The sequence below is a fragment of the Geospiza fortis genome, unplaced genomic scaffold (genome assembly GCF_000277835.1).
Source record: "Geospiza fortis unplaced genomic scaffold, GeoFor_1.0 scaffold41, whole genome shotgun sequence".
In the NCBI taxonomy this organism is placed as follows: Eukaryota; Metazoa; Chordata; class Aves; order Passeriformes; family Thraupidae; genus Geospiza; species Geospiza fortis.
In genome coordinates this window covers 13,390,363-13,401,988 of record NW_005054299.1, presented here as the reverse complement: position 1 = coordinate 13,401,988, position 11,626 = coordinate 13,390,363, and positions in this window count along the sequence as shown.

Genomic DNA, 11,626 nt, shown 5'->3' with positions numbered 1-11,626 from the left:
GAGCCAGAGATGGGTCAGGCTGCGGCGAGCTCCCAGCCCGCTGCCACCAGCAGGGGGGAGTGTGTGCAGCACGGAAAGGCAGCGCTCCGCTCCTCGGGGAACACTGCCAGCCCTCCAACAACCCTGCAAGGGGGTGAATGCCGGGGCGTGGCACCCCAGGCTGTCCGCCCTGGGTCCTTTCCCCGCTCTCCCATAGCGCTGGGGCATGACCTGGGCAAGCTGATAGTCCCGGGAGCTGCTTTACCTGCTCAGAAGGTGCCTTTAGTCACCCCCAAACCTCCCGTGACTCGAGTGTGAAGCAGCTCACAGCTGCTCGCTGGAGCTGGAGAGAGAGACACGGGCATCTTCCCAGGCGTCTGCAGGGTCTTCTTCCAGAGACATCCCTTGGGACTGAACAGTAGGAGTAGGGCTGGAGGAATGTGGAGACCTGGGGACACCAGGACAGGAATGGAGCGGTGGGGAGCCCGGAGTGGCCTGTAAGAGTTGGAACCTTGTGGAAAGCAAGAGGGAAGGTAGGAAGGGAATCGCTACTGGATGCAAAGAAACAGCACTGACTGACCAGCAGGTAGGTGTGAATCCCTATTGCAATCAGAGCCAGCCACAAATACAGCTACAGAACACAACTTCTATAATAGATCAAGAAGCATAGGTCAGAAGGGACTGTGGTGACCGTCTCATCTGATTTGTGTAACACCTGACAAAGAAATTTCCTGAGTTTGTCCGTTTCACTTATGGAGAAACATGCTCTTTTCTAGAAAGCTGTCTAGAAAGATTTCCAGTTTTCAGAAAATCCACCAGAGCTTCTTGTAATTTTCCTCAGTCGTATTTTTGCCTCATTTCTAATCTGCAAGATTTCCTTGCATTGGCTCTCCCTCCCATTGGCTCTTTCAATATTTGTAACTGCTAAACCAAGGAAAATCTTGTTGTTGCACTCTTGTCTCCAATAGAAAACTCTTATATGCCATTAGCAAAGCACCCATGACCTTCTCTTTCATCCAAAAACAGGCTACATCATGGCAACCCTTCTCCATGGTATCTTTTTCAGTGCTGCAGTCATCCTCTGGCTCTTCTCAGCACCCTCTGGACTCCTCCCTGCCCATGCATGATCCCAGCAGCAGTTTTCTTGGCGCTAAAGGCTGGCATAATGCAACCTCCCTTTTCCTGTTTAATAGTTCCTGTTTTGCAGCCCAGGATCTTATTACCCTTGACACTGTATTTCACTCTGGCAGATGCTTCCATGGCCTCCCAGCCTCTTCAGATTTCTGGCTTGCTTGGGTAGAAATCCCTTTCTGGTAGGAAGACTCCTCCTTTCTGCTACAGCTGAGTCATACACTTCTGCATTAAAAGATGTCATGTTTTCATGAGCCCATGCAATTTGTATTGTTCTGCACCAAAGACATCCTCTTCACCACTTAATAATTCCATCTTTACACTATCTTCAGACTTCAATAGGAATCATTTTGAAGACATTTTTGAGTTGGATTTGAACAAGCTGGGCCAAAAGCACCAACTATCAATGACTCTTCTCTTACAATACCACTTCCCAAGACCTACTAGTTATCCAGTTGTTTATCCTTTTAATAAGATCCATGCATATTTTCTATCATTCTATGGCATGAACAAAAATGGCTTGAAGAAGTTAAATAAATAACATCAATCCTTTTACCTCTGTCAAGCAAACCTGTAATCTCACTGATAAAAGCTGTCATCATACCAAGTAGGTCCATTTTCTGTGTATCTAGACTCACTGATGCAAATTATACTGTCCCTTTGCATTAGTTCTTCCTAATTGAAAAGCTCAGGAATGGAGGCTTCACCAGGTCTCTGGGTATTTTGCTGCAGTGCCACCCAACATTCCTGTTTCGTTCATGGTAATGTTGGTACAGTGCCACCCTGTTCTAGGCATATGAAATCTGTTTTCCCAAACTTATCAAAGCCCCTCAGAACCTTCTCCTAACACACTTTTTAGTGCTTTACAAATTGGGGGTTTTGTGTGTGTTCAATCTAAATCACTGCCTTCAGGTTTCTTTTGCTTCTCTTACATTTGTGAAAAACTCCACAGTCTCTTTTGGGAAGAAAATATGTGTCATCACTGTCCAAACTCTACAGCAGACATATTTGTTGGCTACGGCTGTTGCCTGTATCATTCTAAGATAATTATTTCACCAGTAGTACCCCAAAGTAATTGTCTAGAACTAGTTTTTTATGTCCTTTGGTTTTACTATGCTTAAAAAAGCAGTGTTACTACCCTTAAATCTCCTACTCATAGATACCTTCATGTGCTTTTGCTCTCCATGTCAATTTTATACAGTTGCAATCAATTAAATTACATTAATTATTGCTACTAGTTTCTCTCTTGCCCCCATATCTATATATACACAAATCCATACAGAGACCAACATCTACATATTTAGTTATTTCTTTATTTTCTGTTCAAACCACCCTTCTTTCTCAATTATCATATTTCAGCACCAATAAAAATATTCAGTTTCCTAACTTTTCAATTTTTTTCTGTTTGTATTTCTCTCCCATCTCATTTAGCTCAAAGCTGAACTGTTTTCCACTTTGAAAACTGGCCTTTTTAAACCTTCAGGTTTGTATATGAGCAGTTTGGACTTTATTCTGTTTGCCTGTAACAAATCATATTGAGTCACGCTCGTTTCAGTCTTAACTAATCAATAATTAATTTTCAGTTCTGTAGTTACTAGTTCTTGCTCTAGTGCAGAATACTAATAGGGAATGAATCTCCTCCAGAGGAAAGTATTTTGGAAGGTCCATCCTGACCCTTTCTATCCCACTCTGCCTCCATTCTGCCAGCAGAGATGTGTGCAGCTCTTGTGTGGTCGCCTTCCATATTAGCCTAGGCATGACCAGTGGTGGTCAGAGTAAAATACGTACCAGTCTTCCGGGATGCAGGTGACTGTTTTGGTCTTAATTCTGCAGTGCGTTGGAGTTGGACATGCTTTTGTGCCTTCAGGACAGAAGCAGCCAGCAATAAACCACCCTGGACAGCACGTGACTGTCCATAAAGTGTCTACAACACTTTATGGACAGTCCATCTTCTGAAAGAAGGCACAGAGGTGCTGTGCTGGCTGGCTCCAGCTGTGTGCTTGGGTGCCTCCATCTAACTGTTGTCCATCAGTGTTCAGGGACATCCATGTGGCCCACATCCTGATTCTTGTCTGGTTTCTGCTTCCTGGGGAGGAGATCACTCCTGCACTGGGAGCCTGCCTGAGTGATGTCCCCATCAGAGGCCTTCATTCTCCTAGATGTCTAGATACAGAGGTGGGATGCCAGGAGAGCAGTACCAGCATGACCCTCTCAGTCCTCCCCTTGCCAGAATGAGTCCTGGATGTGGGAGAACAGGTAACTGACCCAATAGCTGCTCCCTGATGCACATGTGCACATTGTTGGAGAAAAATGCAGCCAACCCAGACAACCTCAGCAGCTGCTTAATGAATTTTGACTTGTACTAATTTGCCAAACTTTTGACTGGATGAAATTGGCACTGGCTGATGAAGTTCTTTCATGTACACTGCTCAGTCTGGAACAAAATGAAAGGCAAGTGCTTTTGACTGAAACCTGGCATGAGCCCCCAGCCACCAGCCTCAGCTCTCTGTCACACAGGATGCTGTCCAGCAGTGAGGCCACTCTGCACATGGTCTGCACCTGGGTCAAAAATGCATGTTCTTAAAGAAGGCAACTCCCTTGGCAACCACTTTATTCTTCAAGGTGGTGGCCCTTGGGCTTCTTAGTGTCTCCTATCACATCAAAGGTGCATAGTGAACTGAAAGGTTGTCCTCTTTCCATGGAATTCTCCAGGCACCATTTTCCCCCATGGGTGAAGAACTACAGACCTTCTACCAGCACCTCCTCTAGCAAGCTCTGCATCATCCTCTCATCATGCACTCTGCCCAGCCCAGTTTTGTGTGCTCAGACCTCTCTCCAGCCCCAGAAAGGGCAGGAACAAATGTACATGCACAGCAGGTATGTTCAACAGTGAAAGAACTGAAGTACAGGACAGGTAAGTTATCTCTCTTCTAGAATTCACCTCTTCCCCTGAAGGACTTTAAAGTCACCTTCCTCTCAAGCAGAGAAGGCCGGCGAAATTACAGGCCCAAATGGTGCTACAGCAGAGGTTTGCAGCTGGAGCCATTCCCCACTGCAGGGTCCTTCTGCTGAGAACCACAAAGACCAAAGCAAACTCCCCTAGTGAAATGCAGTGAAATGTGTCAGTGTGCAAAGAGGAAAGTGAGCAGATGTGTCAGAGACAGGACTGCTGGTCCCCAGAGCCAGGCTAGCAAGCTGGGCATGGTGCTTCATGAAACACACTTATTCTTGCACTGAGTTTCCTGCCTGGCTTCGTTTGCTTAATTATTTGTTTTCCCAGATATCACTGGTTTGTGCAATCATTTTCTTTGAAAACGGAATTCAGCTCATGTTATTTCACCTAACTGGGCTGATGTTGAGTAAAGCAAAAGTTGTTTTGCTGACAGCCCTGGTCCCCAGCCAGTGACTGTACCTGGGATGTTGCCTCAGAGAACAGTTGTCTTATCCCAGTGACAGGTGTGTCCTGGGGCCCCAGAACAGCACTGTGCATGGCACTGGGAGACATAAAAATGAACCTTCCCAAAAATAATGGCACACAACTCCAGCTGTGGCATAAAAATATTTTGGATGGGCAGGATGGCTTTTTGCCATCCAAGCTTCAGGGTCGTGAGCATTAAAAGGTTAAGTGATTTAAACATTTATTTAGTTCAGGCTAGAGAGGGTGTTTTGTGCTTTTGCAAGTTTTGAGAGTGTAAATGAAAAAAGGAGATGGAAAGAAATGGCATGCTGCTGTTTGTAAAGGGTGAGGGAAACTTTATTCTAACTGACCTGCTTCTCTTGAATGGGCAAGCTGGTTGGCTTGGGACAGGGGCTCTCCACATATAAATGCATTCATGTAAGAGCTGGTTTAGGAGTCACTTTCAGCAAAGACAAACTGTTAGGTGGTTCATAGCAAATGGTTTTGGAGCAAGGGCTGTGGATTTTCCTGTGCTAGGGAAGTGGCTTGCTCTTTCATGACTGCTGCTGCCTCACAATGCAATGACAAGAGAGCACTGCCCTATGCAGGATTGGAGCACTGGCCTGATGGTCCTGTGCTGTTCTGCAATACAAGTACAGATGGATGCTTGTCCACCCATAACTCAACTCTTGGAGTTGGACAGGTCCAGGAAGGGGAGGGGGTAAGCCTGAACTGTGTTTTCAGCTACCAGGATAGAGACAATATTTTAGATTCACTGGTGATTTACAAACTCACATCCCTTCCTCTGTTTGTTGGCCTTTAAAAGAGTTAATATTGTATATTTGAGAATACAGATAATATTGAAAAGCAACTTCTCCATCAAATTATAGATGTCAAAAGCTATGCTCTTTGACCTATAGTTTAGTTCCAGAAAAACCACTTCTTTTCAGATGAGCAGAAAATAAGCTGGAAATGATGAAACTGATCATGTGTTTGAACTTAATTTTGTTGATGGATGGCATTTGTATGAGTAGCTGTCTCTATGGTTTTTGTTTTAAATCATTTGGGCTTTTAATATTGACCTTTCTGTGAATTGGTGACATCAGAAAACCTATTACCCAATTCAGATTTTGCCAATCTTCTTCAAAAGTAGTTTTATTTCTGAATATTGTACTTGTAAGAAAGGAGGCCTTTCTGACATCTCAGGCATTCTAAGCGTCAGCTACATTTTGTCCTACTGGTGTCAGTGAAGTTTTCCTAGAACTGACACTAGTGAATTGTTGTCTCAAGTTAAAGCTGTTTTGGACCAAAGTTCCTTCCTCCAAGATTTGGCTTCAGAACTCAGTTTTGAAATGCTAAGAGGAAAAAAGAATTTGGGAAATTATAATTAGCAAGGAGGAGGCCGATGAGTTTGCCCAAGGATGAAGAAGGTTCTCTCTCAGCTTTTCTCAAGAAATGCTGTACACCCTGCATTTCAGTTCCAGAGCTGAGAAGAGCTCCTCCAGGAGACTGAGAGCTGGAGAATTTGGGAGCCTTCTAACAGTCTATTTGCCCTTATTTTGATTTTTAATTAGTTGGGGTACTGCCCAACCTTTTTTGGGGTGTGAAGGTGTGATTCTGGGCAGAGAGCCACCAAGGTGTGTGGGCATCTGTGGAGTCTAAAGGCAGAAGGAATTTAAGAAAACTCCCCTGCTTTGACCAACCCAACATGCTTTCATGAAATGGCTCACTGAACTGTATTCAATATGTTCTACTTAAGATCCTGACAAAACTGAAATACAATCTTGTGTAAACTGCAATTGAAAAGAGTGATAAAATTTCCATTTATCCAAAACAATTTGTAGGGTCTGTTAGTTTGTAAAAATTGCATGTTTTTAGAGTATAGAGCCAGACACTAATATACCTCTGAGATGGAAGCCTTGCAATTGTATATATGGTTTGTGGTTTACACATCAGATAATAATCTAGCCTAAGTATGAAAATTTAACTGGCATCCAGCTGCAGATTTTATTGGAGCATCCTTTGGTTGGGGTTTATAGCCCACACAATTGAGTAGGCAGGATTTCCTGAAGAGATCAGGTCCCAGGTCATTTGTGGAGGTGAAAATGGGATGATCACTAGTTACTTGTGGGAAAAGGGGTGGGAGGAGGAAATGGTGCAAGGAGGTCCACAGTCACCTGTCAGGAAGTGGTGTTTGGGGAGATTCCTTACCTCAGACCCTAATTACTGGGGAAGAGGCGTGGGTATTGTTTTGGTACATATACATTTCACGTCTCTCTGGTACCCTGGGATAGGGAACCACAAATAGCCAGTGTCTGCTCTCTGGCTTTTCACTCCAGGGAAGTTATACCTCCACACATGCCCTATTTTTCATTGTAGAGGGACTTTTAGGTCTCACCAAGCAGATGAGAGGAGGTTGGGTCAGCACTTGTTGACACCATGCCTGTGTGGAAGGCCTTCTGTGGCTTCTTCCTTCTAGGGGAGCACTGGAGAGTGAGAGGCCAGAGAAAAGAAATGACCTGTGGCAAGGTGTGCTCGTGATCCTGTCCCCATGTCCCCAGAATGGATTCTGACTGTCAGATCTATGGGCAGGAGGGACTTCTTTCTGGATCAGATCGACACCACTGGTTGGGGTTTGCTACCTTTCTCCTTGGTGCTAGTTGTGGTGATAGTTGTGTCGGGCGCTGGTGCAAACCACAGCCTGCCACTGCCAGGACTCTGGAGAGAGCCTTGCCCTCTTCCCTCTCTGTGCTGAGTTATGTTTGTGGTATTTGGCCTTTGCTTCAGCTCTGAAGTGTGGTGAGAGGTGCTGGGGGGACTTTGAGGCCCCTGGAATGCAGAATAGGTGCTCTGTGGGTTCCTGTGGACTGAAGTCCTGTTTGCTTGTCTTTGCAGAGGACTGCATATGCAGAGGACTGTCCAACTTCTGTGTCTCTGTTATTGTACTCATTTGGTGCCTCACTGAGGTTGTTCTGATTTGATTGTTGAATAGATTTATTTATTGTTCAAGTCAATATTGCTAAATGCCACTTGATTTGCAGGGGAGGGATAGGCATACTTGAGTTTAGTTTTATTTTTGTTTGGTAGTTATTACCAAAATGTCGAAATCTGAGATCAAGCCATATCTCCTTCAGCAAGCAACATGTGTCTAGCACCTGGGACAAACATCAAGTCATCAACCTCAGACAATAGAACAGCTTTCCTGAAATTAGCTTTTGGTTCTTAGACCCATAGCCATTAATAACACCCACTTCTTATGCTCAGAATGCAAAATATGAGCTCCAGGACAAATGATAATAAATGAGCCCAAATGAATTCTCCCCTACAGGAAATGATTTAATAAGTAAGACTGCCCCATCAGATACTTCCCCAGGGAATGTGATGTAAGTGTAAGGTGAAGTACTATCACAAAAACTGTGTGTGTACTCCTACCAGATCTATTAGCCAGGGAAATCTAAGTCAGGGTCAAGGTGATTGTACCCTTAAGCTGACATTACATATCGTTTTGGCAGGAAGAGCTGTTTTGTGTTTCTTGATCTCTCTGTTGATGTTAAAACAATGCTGCTGATGGTTGAGGACCTGTCCTCCTGTTACCTCCACTCACTTGGCACTGGTTCTGCTGCTTGCTGCAAAAGGATGATACAAAGATCCAGTCAGTGACAGGAGACAAAGGGTAAGGAAAGGGATGCAACTCCTCATAGCACGATGTGATTATTGACTATGGGAAGGTGTCCAGGGAACAAAATCAACCCAGAAGGACAGAATGAGTGATGGTGCTGTGCGTCATGAACATTTTTCTCTCTTTCCAGAAGCTGAAGATCTTTGGGAAACTCCTGAGTGACAGAGGTAAGTGAAACTGCCAGTGGGTGGTGCATGGGCATCTCTAATGCTTGCAGATCTGAGCTGAGTGCTGCCCTTACCCATCACATGTATTCTATTTACATCACAGCAGAGGGAGCGTTGGCAAAGCATCTCAGAGGAGCAACCTTTTGTTATACCTACAGCTGCTCCCTTCCCTGTTAGTGCAACCAACACAAAAATAATCACAAGACTCATGCAGTTAATTGATTCACCTTTCTGTGACCATTACAGCCAACTTGGCCATAGCTGGGTTAGTGCATCTTGTGTCCCCGTGATTTCTTACAGAGAAAGAAACACCTGAAATACCTCAGGATGTTTAGGATTGTTTCACCTGGCAGCTTCTCCCAAGAGTTAACTCCATTCTGGCCTTTTTTCCGTATCTGCTAGAAGGCCATACCAAAATGTTGATTTTTCTTGTTCTGTCCTCCATGCTCTGCGCTGAGGGACTATATTTGAAATCAGTGAGTGAGCTGTGTGTTAAGAAATAGCTCTGGCACTAAAATGCTTAAAATTACTCTTTGTTTCTCTGACTTCTCTCCTAATTTGGATTATCCCCCTGGACTTGCCCACAAGATGGAATACTAAGAAAATATTGTTTTGTTTAATTTGTTTTTTGATGTCCACATTTCTCACATTTCCTGTTCCAATTTCAAAGTGAGTCTGAGTTCCTCCATTAACATTGCTCCGGCTGTTATTTTGGGGATCTGAGAGAGGGGATTAAAAATAAACGAAGTGCGGGTAATGCATTTCTTGCCACAGGTTCTCTTAGGCAAGTCACTAAAAAGTTATTGACATTCGTCTCTTTTTGGCTTAAATAGAGGGATTAGATGAAGGGTATTACTAACACAGGTCAAGGTATTAAAATATGGATGCCTAAATTTAGGCTCCTAATTTTGTATTTTGAGCCCCTAAATAAGGCTTGATCTCATGCCCTTTGAAGTCAATGCCAAAACATTGACTGAGTTCAATCTGCAAGATGAAGTCCTAAATTATTCTTAAAAGTTTTCAGCGTCTCACAGCTCCAAATAAGCCATTACCCTGCCTCTTTGCAAATCACACATCTTTCATTAAGTTCCTAAACACGGGGATCATGCTTTTAGGTATTCCATATTTAAAATCCTGCCTGTTGATGCTTTCTGTCTCAGGGGCCATGGACATGGGAATGTAACAAGGCTAATAAAGAAGCCTAGCTGGGACACAGATAGATTTGCTTTTTTGGTGAGCAGAGCTTAGCACGAACACTGCAGATTCTGTAGCAATATCAGTATTTATTATGGTGTAAAGTTAACATGGAAGGCACATGAATGTCCTTGCTGGTGCCAGAATTCAGCAAGTACATGACCATTTGCACAAACTTCGCATACACTGCTCTCCTGGTAACAGGATGTTGGCAGGTGGGAAGATCACAGGATCCAGATGAAATATAAAACGAGATGAGCAATCCTGTAGTGGTAATTTTAGAAGCTGGGTTCTGTACATTATTTACAGTACATTGTAGCTTTACGGGGATAAGGCTGACCCTTGCCACTCATGGATTTAATGTTTTCTGTGGGGTTTCTGTGAGGGACTTCCCTCAAAGCAGCAGCTGGAGGGATTTTGTCCATCCAGAGGAGTGCTGGAATTGGAAGTTATTTGCAGTAGAGCTACCTTAAATCATAGAATGCTCATCTAGCACGAGGGGAAAAGGCACCTAAGACCTTCCACCAAATAAAAGGATTGAGTGAGTTAATCTGCTTGCTGTTGGTCTGAAGTGCAGAGGCCTGGCATAAAGACGGAACTGTTCACAGTGAACTGGGACAGAGTCAAAGTGGTTCCTGCCTCTGGGAACTTTAAATGCACTTTACCTTCAGTTAGTGAAATATCCCCTCTTTTTCCTGGGGGAGGTTGAATTCTCCTTGTCTCTTGGAAGGCATTTTTGGCAATTGTATCCTGAATATAGGGAACTCTAGTTATTTTGGGTGTGTGTGTGTTTCTTCAGAAGCCCTCTGCAACAATTTGTAAAAAAAATTACAGAAAAAGCAAAGGAAAAGAGATTATTTTGCAATGTTTGAACAACACCCACCACTCCTCTGTAGGAACGTGATCACTGAGGAGAAAGGATTTATAGTCTCCTTCAGGCTTTCAACTGGGCTGGATTTCTACCCTTGCCCAGATGGAAGGCTGTGGGTACAAGGAGTGTGGGGCGTGACCTGCAGCTGGGGCAGTGGAGGGGCCAGATGGGAGCTGCTCCTTGCTCAGGCAGACCTGTCACTCATCTCCCAGCCTTCCTCAGGATCAGGGTGACCAGGGCACCATCCCCACATACTGCACCAAGGGGTGACACAAAATCTTTAAAAATTAAACAAAGGGACAAACAGGTCTAAGATTACCGAAAGCGAAGATTTTTGTTGGGGGGGGTGTGGGGGGTGGGGTTGTTTCATGTGTTTCTCTCAGCCAGCAGGTGCCTCTATAGAGCCAATGCTTTGCCTGTATCACTATGAGTCTGTGGCACAGCATTGAAATACCTGCTTTTAAATGACAATATAGCCTTTTCTTTCTTTACTGTCTTTTCCCGCTACCCCTTCCTCAAGCCCATGGTGAGCCCGGGGATCTGCCAGTCTGGACTTCCACTCCATCTGCCACATAAGGTCCTTGGAAGATGAAAGCAGGAGAAAGATGTATGTTAACACATACATATTGTTACTATGTATGCCGTATGAAGAAATGTTCTGTGTGACAGGAACCAAGTAGCTCAGTTTGGGAATGCCAGCACGAAACACAGCGAGACAGGGCTGCTTCCTTGCCCTTCCAATACCTTCTCAGAAAGCAGGGTGGGGTTTGTCTGGCAAAACCTTCACCCCTTCAGTATGACACCCTTCTGCACAGCCGAGCACCACTCAGCCAGCACAGGCAGGCCCCGGAGCCACGGGAGAATACCACTGAGTTAAGAGAAATAAAACCCACCTGAGGATAACGCTCTTTCAGCCCTTTAACACATAGGCGCTAAGAAATCCCTGTATCTGAAAAGCCACGTCTTGGGGGGTGGTCAGATGATGGGTGTGATTACAGTTTGTCCCCCGCCGCCCCTCTCCCCAAATGGCTCTGCTGGACTTTGGAACAATTCCCACGGGCAAAGTGAATTTTGACCCGAACATGTATCCATCGGCACGGCAGAAAGCGCGGCGAGAAAGCAGGGCAGGGAGCTGGATTGGAAATGCGCGAGCCGCGGGTCTACGGCTCTGGCGTGGGGAACCGCGGGGCGAGGCGGGGGGGGGGGCG